The sequence below is a fragment of the Mustela nivalis genome (genome assembly GCF_964662115.1).
Source record: "Mustela nivalis genome assembly, chromosome: 2".
Lineage (NCBI taxonomy): Eukaryota > Metazoa > Chordata > Mammalia > Carnivora > Mustelidae > Mustela > Mustela nivalis.
The window spans coordinates 156749199-156759053 of NC_139021.1; the positions used below are offsets into that span (position 1 = coordinate 156749199).

The window sequence follows — 9855 nt, forward strand, 5'->3', positions numbered from 1 at the left end:
TCAGAAGGTGGTTCCTTTCCTCTCAGAGCTGATCAAAATGGGAGAACTAGAGCAGACGGTCTCCCCAGGTACTGTCAGAGGCTCTTGCCTTACTTCCCTCGTCCCACGCTCTCATTAAGCTGTGGGTGCCACGGCTGGGGACCAGCTCCAGCAGTAGCACTCCTGGGCACCGCGCCAACTCGCTCCACACTCCACCAGGCCAGGCTGAATCTGCCTCTGCCTGGCTGTCACCACGTCCATACACCTGCTTGTCCCCTCCCATATAGCTGCCCCCTGCCTCTCCAGCCCCCATATTCCACACCTATGACTGGTCCCAAATTTCTCACCCAGTGCCACCTCTCCATTAGCAGCTTTCAGGGTGGTCCCTAGACCAAAAATATTAGCCTCACCTGGGAACCTGTTAGAAAAGCAACTCACCAAGCCTCAGACCAACTGACTCAGAAATGCCGGGGGGTGGGCCCAGCAATGTTGTTACATATCCTCCAGGTGACTCTGACATGCGAAGTTTGAGAACCGCTGCTCTACAACCCCCCCACACACACACACACCAGGCCTATTCCTCTCAGATTCCTGAGGTTAGGTCCCACCTTCTCCTTGGCCACCCCCTCCATCCGGTGACCCCCTATCCTATTATGGAGAAACTCTCCCAGCACCTAAAACCATCCTACACTCTTCCCCTTGCCCTCTTCACCTACAGTAATGTTGAGCAAACCTGTCATTAGCAAACCTTCAATATATTTATCACACAAGCAGACCACTTTCTTATTTCTTGCTCAACATTTTTAAATTTGACACTAATTCAAACATACACCTTACCCTGGTCCTAAACAATCTATAAATTCTGGTCCTAAACAATCTATAAATTCGGATAATATGTGAATTATATTTTTGTTATGCATTGCAATACACACTATTAAAAATTCGAGCAGTTCATCCAAAGTACCACCTAAATGTTACTTGGGGGGAAACAATGCCTTAAGTGTAGGCTCTCTCAGAACACACAAAGACCCACCCTGCCCAGAACTTTCTGGAAGGATGGCAATGCCCATCTTAATTGGGGTGGTGGTTACAAGGATGTATACATCTTATCAAACTGTATGCTTAGAATTGCTTTAAAAGGAAACGGTTCAAGTCCACACACAGGGACTCGCAGCCACTCATTGGGTGTATCACCTCATTTCTATTTGTAAATCTCCATTTCTATCTGTAAACATGGTTTGTGAGCTAGTTCGATGACTTTCGGGCCCCTTGTTTAAATAAATTCTTGCTGTGAACCAGAGACAAAGGAGCTAGCTCCCTGGCTGAAGTGGGCAGGGGCGATCTGATGGTGTCCTTCCAACCCCTTCCCCTCCTCACAATGAGAGGGCGCCATTGTCTTCAAGTCCCACCTAGCTCTGACAGGCACTGCTTCTGTCTCTGCTGGGGATTTGCCTCAGACTAAATATATCCCTTCTTTCTCCAAACCATATGGTTTCTAGATTCCTCTGGAAAGAGTAGGCTTTTATGCTCCCATAGAAGAGGGAAGCAGGGACAAGAGAAGGGCTATGCCTCTCTTCTCCCTTCCCCTCCTCTTCCTGGTTCATTCCACACAATACCCGCAGCGAGTGTTCAAGAAGTGGCTGCAACAGGAGACCTCTCATTAATGGTCAATTCCAGTTACATTAAAGTACTTAATAAAGCCTGGATTACTGGGTCATTAGGTTTCTCGTAATCCCAGTGGTCTTTCAGCAGGGAGAGGCAGAAGGCCTGGCCCTAGGCCTCTAAGCTGAACAGAAAAATTAATGGGTCTTTATGCCCAAGGTAGTTGGTCATGGGGAGGGAGGTCACATTTTTAATGTTTCTCTCCTGCTCTGACCAGCCCAACTTCTGCTCATTTTGCTTTTAGAGAATTTATCACTAGTTCCCTGCATTTGGGAATATGAAGATCCTTCTTAACATCCACAAAGCTCAGTTTCTACACTTTAACAGCTGCATTTTGATCCATATTGAAACTTGAGGACACACACACACACCCCTATTATTAGTTCATTAACTTAAAAAATATCTTGATGGATCACAACATGGATAAACACTGAAGGACAGAGTCACCTCTGGAAGAGGCAGGCCGTGTTCAGGACACACCTTGACTTGAAGTCCCCAAGTAGCCATCAGCGCCCGGGACCACGCACACCCACCAGCTGGATCTCACAGAGGCACACTCTCATAACCAGCCATGGTGGGCAGGAGCCAGTCCCAGAAAAGCCAGTGGATAAACCTTTCACCACTTTCCTTGCGACCTTCGTCCCCTCTCCAGGGTGGTCTGTCTCATGGCTAAAGGAAAAGAGAAGACGTGGCCACAAGTGCCAATGGAGTTGAGGAGTAGGTTGGCGGTGGGGGAAGGAAGGATAGCCTAGGATTAGAGTCTCAGATGTTCTAGAACATACCAGTATAACATGAGCCATTTATGTATTTAACATTTTCTAATGTTTAGGTTTCTAATGTCTAATAACATTTTCTAGTGTTAAAAAGGTAAAAAGAAACAAGTAAAATTAGTTTTAATAATATAATTTACCCAGTATGTCCAAAATATCGTTTTGATGTGTAATACTTACAAAAATTAAGACATTTTAACTTTTTTGTTTTTCCTAAGGCTTTGAATTCAGGAGTGTATTTCACATGGAGAGCACATCTCAGTTCAGGCTGCCACATTTCAAGGACTCAATACCCACATGACTAGAGGCTACCCTATTGGTGAGTGTGTACGAGAAAGCAGGGAAATGAGGATAGACTCACCCTCACAGTTCCCAGCAGTGGCAGGCGTGGGTGGAGGGCAGGTAATAGTTGTGGCGGACGCCACCCTCCTGTAGTTCATCACCACTCCCAACAGGCACACCTACTGTGTCCCAGAGCCAGCACTGAGCAGCTCAGGAGCAGGGCCTGCGCAGACCTGGAGCCCAGCCAGAAGATGTGTAGCACAGTGTCCTAAAGACAATGCCGAGTGCAGCTTGTGGGCCCAATCCAGGCCATGGAGAAGCTGCATTTGGCTCCCCCCAGTGTTTTTCAATCTCTTGAAGTAGTTGTTGTATTTATAACCTTGTATTTCCTTCTTGGCTCTTGCAAACACTGCTGTTAAGGCCACAGTTCTTGAAGACAGACAGTCCTGGATTAATCTTGACTCTCCCACTTTTTAGCTGACATTGGATACATTGAATTCTTCATGTGTCTCCTACTATAAAACTGGAGATCACGATACTTCACAGATGTTTGACTTTGGTGAGATGAGGAATTAATTGGCTAGCACAAAGCTGGGTACATAGTAAGTACTCAATAAATGATGGTATTAGTTTTCACTCACAGGAGGCTTGAACTCCATAGAGCCCCTATCACGGTCCTATTTCAGTATGGGAAAATTGGGAAGTATGTGCACAGCAGCAGTTCTCAAAAACAACCCCACTTACACACACAGATGTTAGCCAACGGTTCCTGCACTCACAATTTTTAGTTTGTTTCCTTTCTCTGTTGCCCCCAGGTATGGTTCAACTGAATTAAGCAATCTTCACTACTAAGGCACTACAAATTTTAAAAAGCTTATTTCTGGGGAGGAAAGGGGAAAGCTAGCAATGACATCAGCAGCCCCTCCTGCTAACCTTCTTCCTGCTTCCAAGGTGGAAGACTCTTGGAATTGGCACTGAATGCTGCTGGTGAAAGATATTAACGACCAACTTGGACCAAGACTTAGCCATTGTTCGACCCCCATTTTTGTTTTTTGTTTTTGTTTTTGCTTTTTATGGGGGAAATTAAGAGTCAGGGACTTTAAAACATCTAAACCAATCATGATAAACTCTATCATGATATAATCATGATAACCTCTAGCCTGAGGTTCAGCCTTCCTGACCATCTCCACCGCCATATGCTTTAAATTCAGAAAGGTAGGTAGGAACAAAACATGGGCAGCCAGTCACAGGGAACAGAGGCCACAGAACTGGCCCATGAGGGAGACTAAGGAAAACTCTTCCCAGGCAAACTGTTTTCCCATCTTCCCTTTCTGCTCTTTAATGCAAATTTGCTTCTTCATTCCTTTCTACAATTCACATATTGACTATGTGCTCAGCCCTGTCCTAGGCATTTTGATCCTCCTATTTTTCAAAATAACTCTTGTCCCCTCTACCACTTTTTCTTTTCTTTTGCATTACTCAGTTTCCTGTGTTGTTGGTTTTTTTTTTGAGTCTCCATGCTTCACTCTCAAGAAAAAGACATGGCTCCTTTCTTTACAATAAACAAGTTGCTCCTGGGGGATTAGAAGAGGGACAGACAGTCTGAGCAGCACCTAGAGAGCCAACATAGGAAAAAAAAAAAAGGAGCACATGGGTAGATAATGGAGCAAAGACAACTGCAGGGTTTTTATCTGTGCTCCAGATTTAAGTAACTCTTTTGTTATCAAAAATAACTATGTCAGCATCAATAACCTGCTGATTACAAAATGCATTCTTTGCAGAGAGGGGGAATTAACATCTAATGAACACTTGCCATCTGCCAGGCACTGTGCAAGGCTAGTGATTCTCAGTATTTTAGTGGTCAAGGACTCCTCTGGGATTCTTGTGGAAACTATAAAATCTCTCCCTTAGAAAAACTCAAATGAACACAAAATTTTACAAAGAATCACAAGGGCAAACAATGTTCCAAAGCATAATCACAGACTCCAGATTAAAACCCTTTGTGTTAAGCCCTTAGGATCCCAGAGCATGTCATTATTGAGACAAGATACCATTATCCCTACCTTACAGATGAGGGGCCATCCCTAAAGGTCACATACTAAACATCAGAAACATTTCAGACAGAGTTGTCTGAACACTACTTGCTGTCCTAGATAAAAATGTCATTTGATTTTTAGTGTTATTATAACTGTCACTCCTTATTTTTTAAAAAAAGATTATGTGAGAAACTGAAATCTGTGCAAAATATTCTAGACTCAGCCACAGCACATCAGAAAGCTCAGAATTCCCAGGGGTTCCAATCCCATATCCTATCAGCCAAAAGCCCCACTCCTCCTGAACTCACCTGCCCAGAAAGGAAACAAGCCGAAGAGGTGCTTTTCTTAGCCAGGTTTCATAAGCCTCAGAGCAGAAGCAACCTGTCAATAATATCTCAATAAAACTACAGGGAAATTTTTTAAAGAGGCAACCTCTCTTTAAGACAATCTATCAGTCAAAATGGGAATTGAGAGACCAGTCAAAGCCTATGGATATGAAACAAAAGAAATTTAATTTCAGAGTATTACATGAATAACAAAGACAATGCATAGGATTGTTTCTTTACAGTTACATATATATATATGATATATAGTCAAATAAGAATGAAAGACAAAAAATGGTGAAACAGTTAAGAAACCTTGTTTCGCTTGCTGAGCAAGCTCAGGGAGAGCCAAGGGTGACCCCTGCTACGAAAGGCCCTAGGGCGGGAGTGTTTTTCCCAACAGGCTCTGCCAGTCTCCAAGTCTGGGGGAGTGCTCAATGGCTCTTCAGCACCCCTGGCTGTGGCCTCGCATACTTTAGTTTCCATGGCAACCCAAGCACTCAGGCTATTATGTACTCACCTCCTCACTAGCCCCTCCACTGACTCTCCATGAGTGGAAAGATGTCGGTTGGCACTGGCTGCCTGGGAAAACTAGCTTTTCCATGGGGAGTTTTAGATTGGGTTAATTACACTGGTTTGAAAAGCTTGTCCATTTTAGGGACCCAAATTTTCCCCAAATTCTACAGCAATCTTGCCAAATGCCAATACCCAGGTTTAGATCAAGGTCCTGTCTTCAGTACAAAAGCTTCAGGGTGGAGGGGACAGGGATGAAGATCTCCCTGGGAAAAGGAGTTCTGTTTAGAAAAGACCTTCCAGCATTTGTGTGAGGCCCTGTACAATGCAAGGAAGCAGCAAAGAGTCTAGAGAAGTCTGTTGCCAAAGATGGCTTCCCTGGCTATGCATGGGCCACATGGCTGGTCACTGCAGGGCACAGGTGCAAGGACCACAGGTTCTCTGTATCCAGAGGCTCCTGGGAGGGAAGCTATACAAAACCACCACTGTCCAGGCGGAGAGAAGGGATTTGCTGGCTTCCTTACAACCCAAGAAAATGGCCACCTCTGGATCACCCAGCAGTCACCAGAGTCAACTGCCCTGTACTACTCCATTTCCCAAAGTGCTCCTGAGAAGGACATTTAGGGTGATGAGTTGGGGAAGGAGCGGCTGCGGTTTGTTTGTTACAATTTGTTAAGTACCAGCTCCTTGAGCATGTTCTGGCACTCAGATACAAAAAAGTACATGGCACTCAGATACAAAAAGGTATAATCAGTATCTTCTAACCTTTCACTTTGGCACTGGAGGTTTTCAAACCAGATTCCCTGGTCCCAGGGCAAAAGTCTATCACACTAAAAGGTTAGAAACTCCAGTGTCTATGGTTTTCCCGGTGATCTGAATCGAGGAGGTGCTCTTGTCTTCACGTTTATGCCCGCTGGCACAAAAACACTGCCCTGTGCTGACACCCCATCAGAACCATCACAACCGCAGAAAGAAATGAAATGTTAAAAGACATAAAAGGAGGGATTTCCAAAGAGACTGTTCCAACATGAAAAACAAACAGATCAGATTAAAAAAAAACTTATAGATTAAAAAAACTGTTAAATACTGGCTCAAAAATACCCACCCACCAAGTCAAAAGGGAGACAGTACCCTGCTGTGGCAAATGATAAAGGGCTTTTGTCTTGTAGTTAGTTCTCTGTAAGATTCCACAGGATAGGAACACTTACATATTGCAAGGCAAAGTTATGCTGTTTATTTCTCAAATTTGGATTCCAACTGGATCACAGCTTCAACTTAAAAAATGACCTATCACACCCTTTAAGCAAGGGAAAGTATATTTAATAAATAACTTAAATGAAACACACATGCCCAAATTCACACACAAAGTGCCCAAGGGGGCGAGCTACACAAAATCATGTGTGCGTGGCAAGCACCTCTCCCACCACTCTAGGCCCGGCACACTTCCCTGGGGTACCAACCCATTCAACCAGTGAAAGTCTCCTAAGTCTTAGCTGCCTCCTCAGATAGAAGCCCAGGACAAAGCTGGTGACAGGAAGGTATCAGGTCACTGCTCTGCACTCTCCACCTGATGCCACGCCATTCTGGGAGGAACCACTTAGTATACTAAGAAAGGAAGCTTCGGGTTAGGGAGAACACTATTTCAGTCTGGTCCTATCAAAAGCAGTCTCTGTCTGCATTCACTTATTTTCTTAATAAGGAAAAGCTAACTGGAAACCTACACAAATAAATTTGCTAACAAGTATTTTTAAGAAAGACATATAAATGCTCTGAGAAAGGGCCTTCTACAAGGCTTATACTCCTCACCATCTGTTGTTCACAATCCATCAGGCTGGAAGGTCAAATCTTACACTTCTCTTCACTACTGTTGGAGTAGCCAGTGAGACAAGTACGGAAGAGAGGACTGACAGCTGGACACAAAACCAAACCGTGCTCTGCCAGCATCATCCTCCCATTTCAGCAGAAATGCAGCTTTTTCAAGAGTTCAAAGATAACAAGTCCCACTTTGCAGGGCAGCCGCTCCCCAGGAGCCTGACTGGGCTCTGGCACAGGGTGAGGGCAGCTCAACGGCTCCACAGAGCAGGCCCACTCAAACGCTCCTGCCTCTGGCCACACGCCCCCAGGCAGTGAGTTTTTACAACAGATCAAAGCCACGCTGCTGCTTACCTCTAACACACATGAACATCCTCAACCCCGTCAAAGCCCCAGCCCCACCTCCAAACTACCCTTTGCCCACCTTGACAAGGAGAGGGGCGGTATGGCAACCCCCCTCCAACACTGGTGATCAGCCACAACCGCTTCTAAAGGAGAATGTGCTCTTTCAAATCCTCTCAGCCCTGCAGAGTGACGCGCCCTTCCTCCCGGGACTCCAGCTTGCCCTCAGCGGACAGTCTGACCTGCACACCTGATCCCTTAGAAGGATGCAAGATAATCCCACCCACCAGCAGTCACCCTGGACACAAAACCAGCTGGTCCCATCCTAGTCACACTCCAGAGTTTCCAGTACATTCAGATATTTCAGCAAATCTCTATCGAGCCGTCAGTGACTTCCCTTGAGTCACAGGGATCTGGCACAGAATATTGGCACCAGAGATGTTTTAGGCGAGGGGAGGCTGAATGAAGGCGACGAGTTTGGCAACCGCACAATCACTTTGGCACCACGGAAGAAAGGGGAAGAGAGGGAAGGAAGGGAGAAGAGACAAAGTTTAATAACTGACATTTGTTAAAATATGGTATCATTCTGAATTCTCCTTTTTCAATAACGCAGGTCAAATATCCTATACCCTCAGGTCCAAGAAATTATTTTTGTGATTCCAGGAAAGCTCGAAGTTCTTTGGACAAACGGTATTGAGGAATACGGCCTCATGAGATTAAGAGCTTTCCCAAAGCTTATGGTGAAAAAACAAGGGAAAGGTATCTGTCTTAGGCATAATTTAGAAGACCTATCCAAAAAATGGCTTTAAAAAAACAAACAGCAAATTAACAAGAAATAACCAAAATAATACCCGTACTATCAAAACAGAGAAAAGCCCCAAGTATCAGTTAAAAATAATATCCATCCACCAGGACTGACAGCACTTAAAAAAAAAAAAAAAACTGGTAGTTGAGAGAACTTTCAGATTTTTAAAAATAATATCTGCTAAAACAAATTCATGGAATGAGCACTGGAGCCCAGCTGGTTCTGCCCATTTACTGCGCTGTGTGAGCAGGCTGACTGCTTAGTGGTTTCCCCACAATGCTTTCAAAGACAAGAGAGAGATGCCAGCACCCAGTCAGTAGACAGAGTCTGCAGACATTATCCAGTGAGTACGGTTAGAGGTATCAGTCAGGTCACAGGATTAGTTGACTTTCACAATGCTAAACACAGCAAGCTGCAAGTCCAAGCTTCTCTGTGAGCAGTAATGACGTCTGGCCCACTAAAGAGGAAATTCCGGGTGGACAACAGGAGCACTCTGGATCCTTCAGAGGAATCCTAGGTTGAAGAAAAAACAAGAATATTAAGCACATTCATAAATATTTCTTTTTGCAATCATCCCACCTGAAAGCTAGCAAGGTTGTACTTAATATTTTCTACAAACTGAGGATTAAACAGCTTAATTGAGAATTTGTGACTTCTACCAAGTAAACATTACTTTGTCTATGTGCTTTAATCTCAATGCATTAAAACAACTTAATGGCAATAACAGCTACCGCTGTACTAAGTGCACATTTTGCACCAGACTCTGCTCTGAGTTCCTTGTGTATATGATCTCATTTATCTTCACAACAATCTGTACATGAGATAAAGCTCTTGCCATGTTACAAGTGAAGAATCTGAAGCCTACACAAATTAACTTTCCCCAAGATAAATAGATACAAGCAGAAAAGCTGGGAGTTGAACCAAAGCCTAAGTGAATGCAGAGCTCCTGGCCTTCCCACCACTATGCCTCTTGCCAGCAAATGTTTACTAAATGCCTAGTTCATGCAAGGTACTGTCAGCACCAGGAGGAAGAGAAGAACAGAAAACAGGAAGTCACAAACCTAGTCTTAAGTCAGGCCCTTGTCTTCCAGAAGAGAAACTAGCTATAGATACCAGACAATACATGTGAAGTCAATAACTATAATAAATCATACTAAATGTCAACGTTTTAGTACCATCAATAAGCAATGGAAAAGGTACATCTGGCTGGATTAGCTAAAGAAGGTTTCAAAGAGGAGATATGGTTTAGGTTGGGCTTTGAAGAATGGGTAAGGTTCTCACTACTGCATACTGAAATAATGCCCATTAATATGAAAATAATGCCCATTAAT

At 44.2% G+C, this 9855-nt stretch overlaps 1 protein-coding gene across 2 annotated transcripts in view; it reads right to left on the reverse strand.

Moving 5' to 3' along the window:
- Positions 1–5218: 5218 nt before the first annotated feature.
- ARHGAP19 (Rho GTPase activating protein 19) overlaps positions 5219–9855 on the reverse strand; it is a 63154-nt gene continuing 58517 nt past the window's right edge. The window contains exon 12 of one of the 2 annotated variants that reach the window (XM_082722148.1): positions 5219–9038. The gene's annotated coding sequence lies outside the window, so the exon portion shown is untranslated. The remainder of the gene's footprint in view (positions 9039–9855) is intronic. The other variant, XM_082722149.1, reaches the window with a different exon arrangement.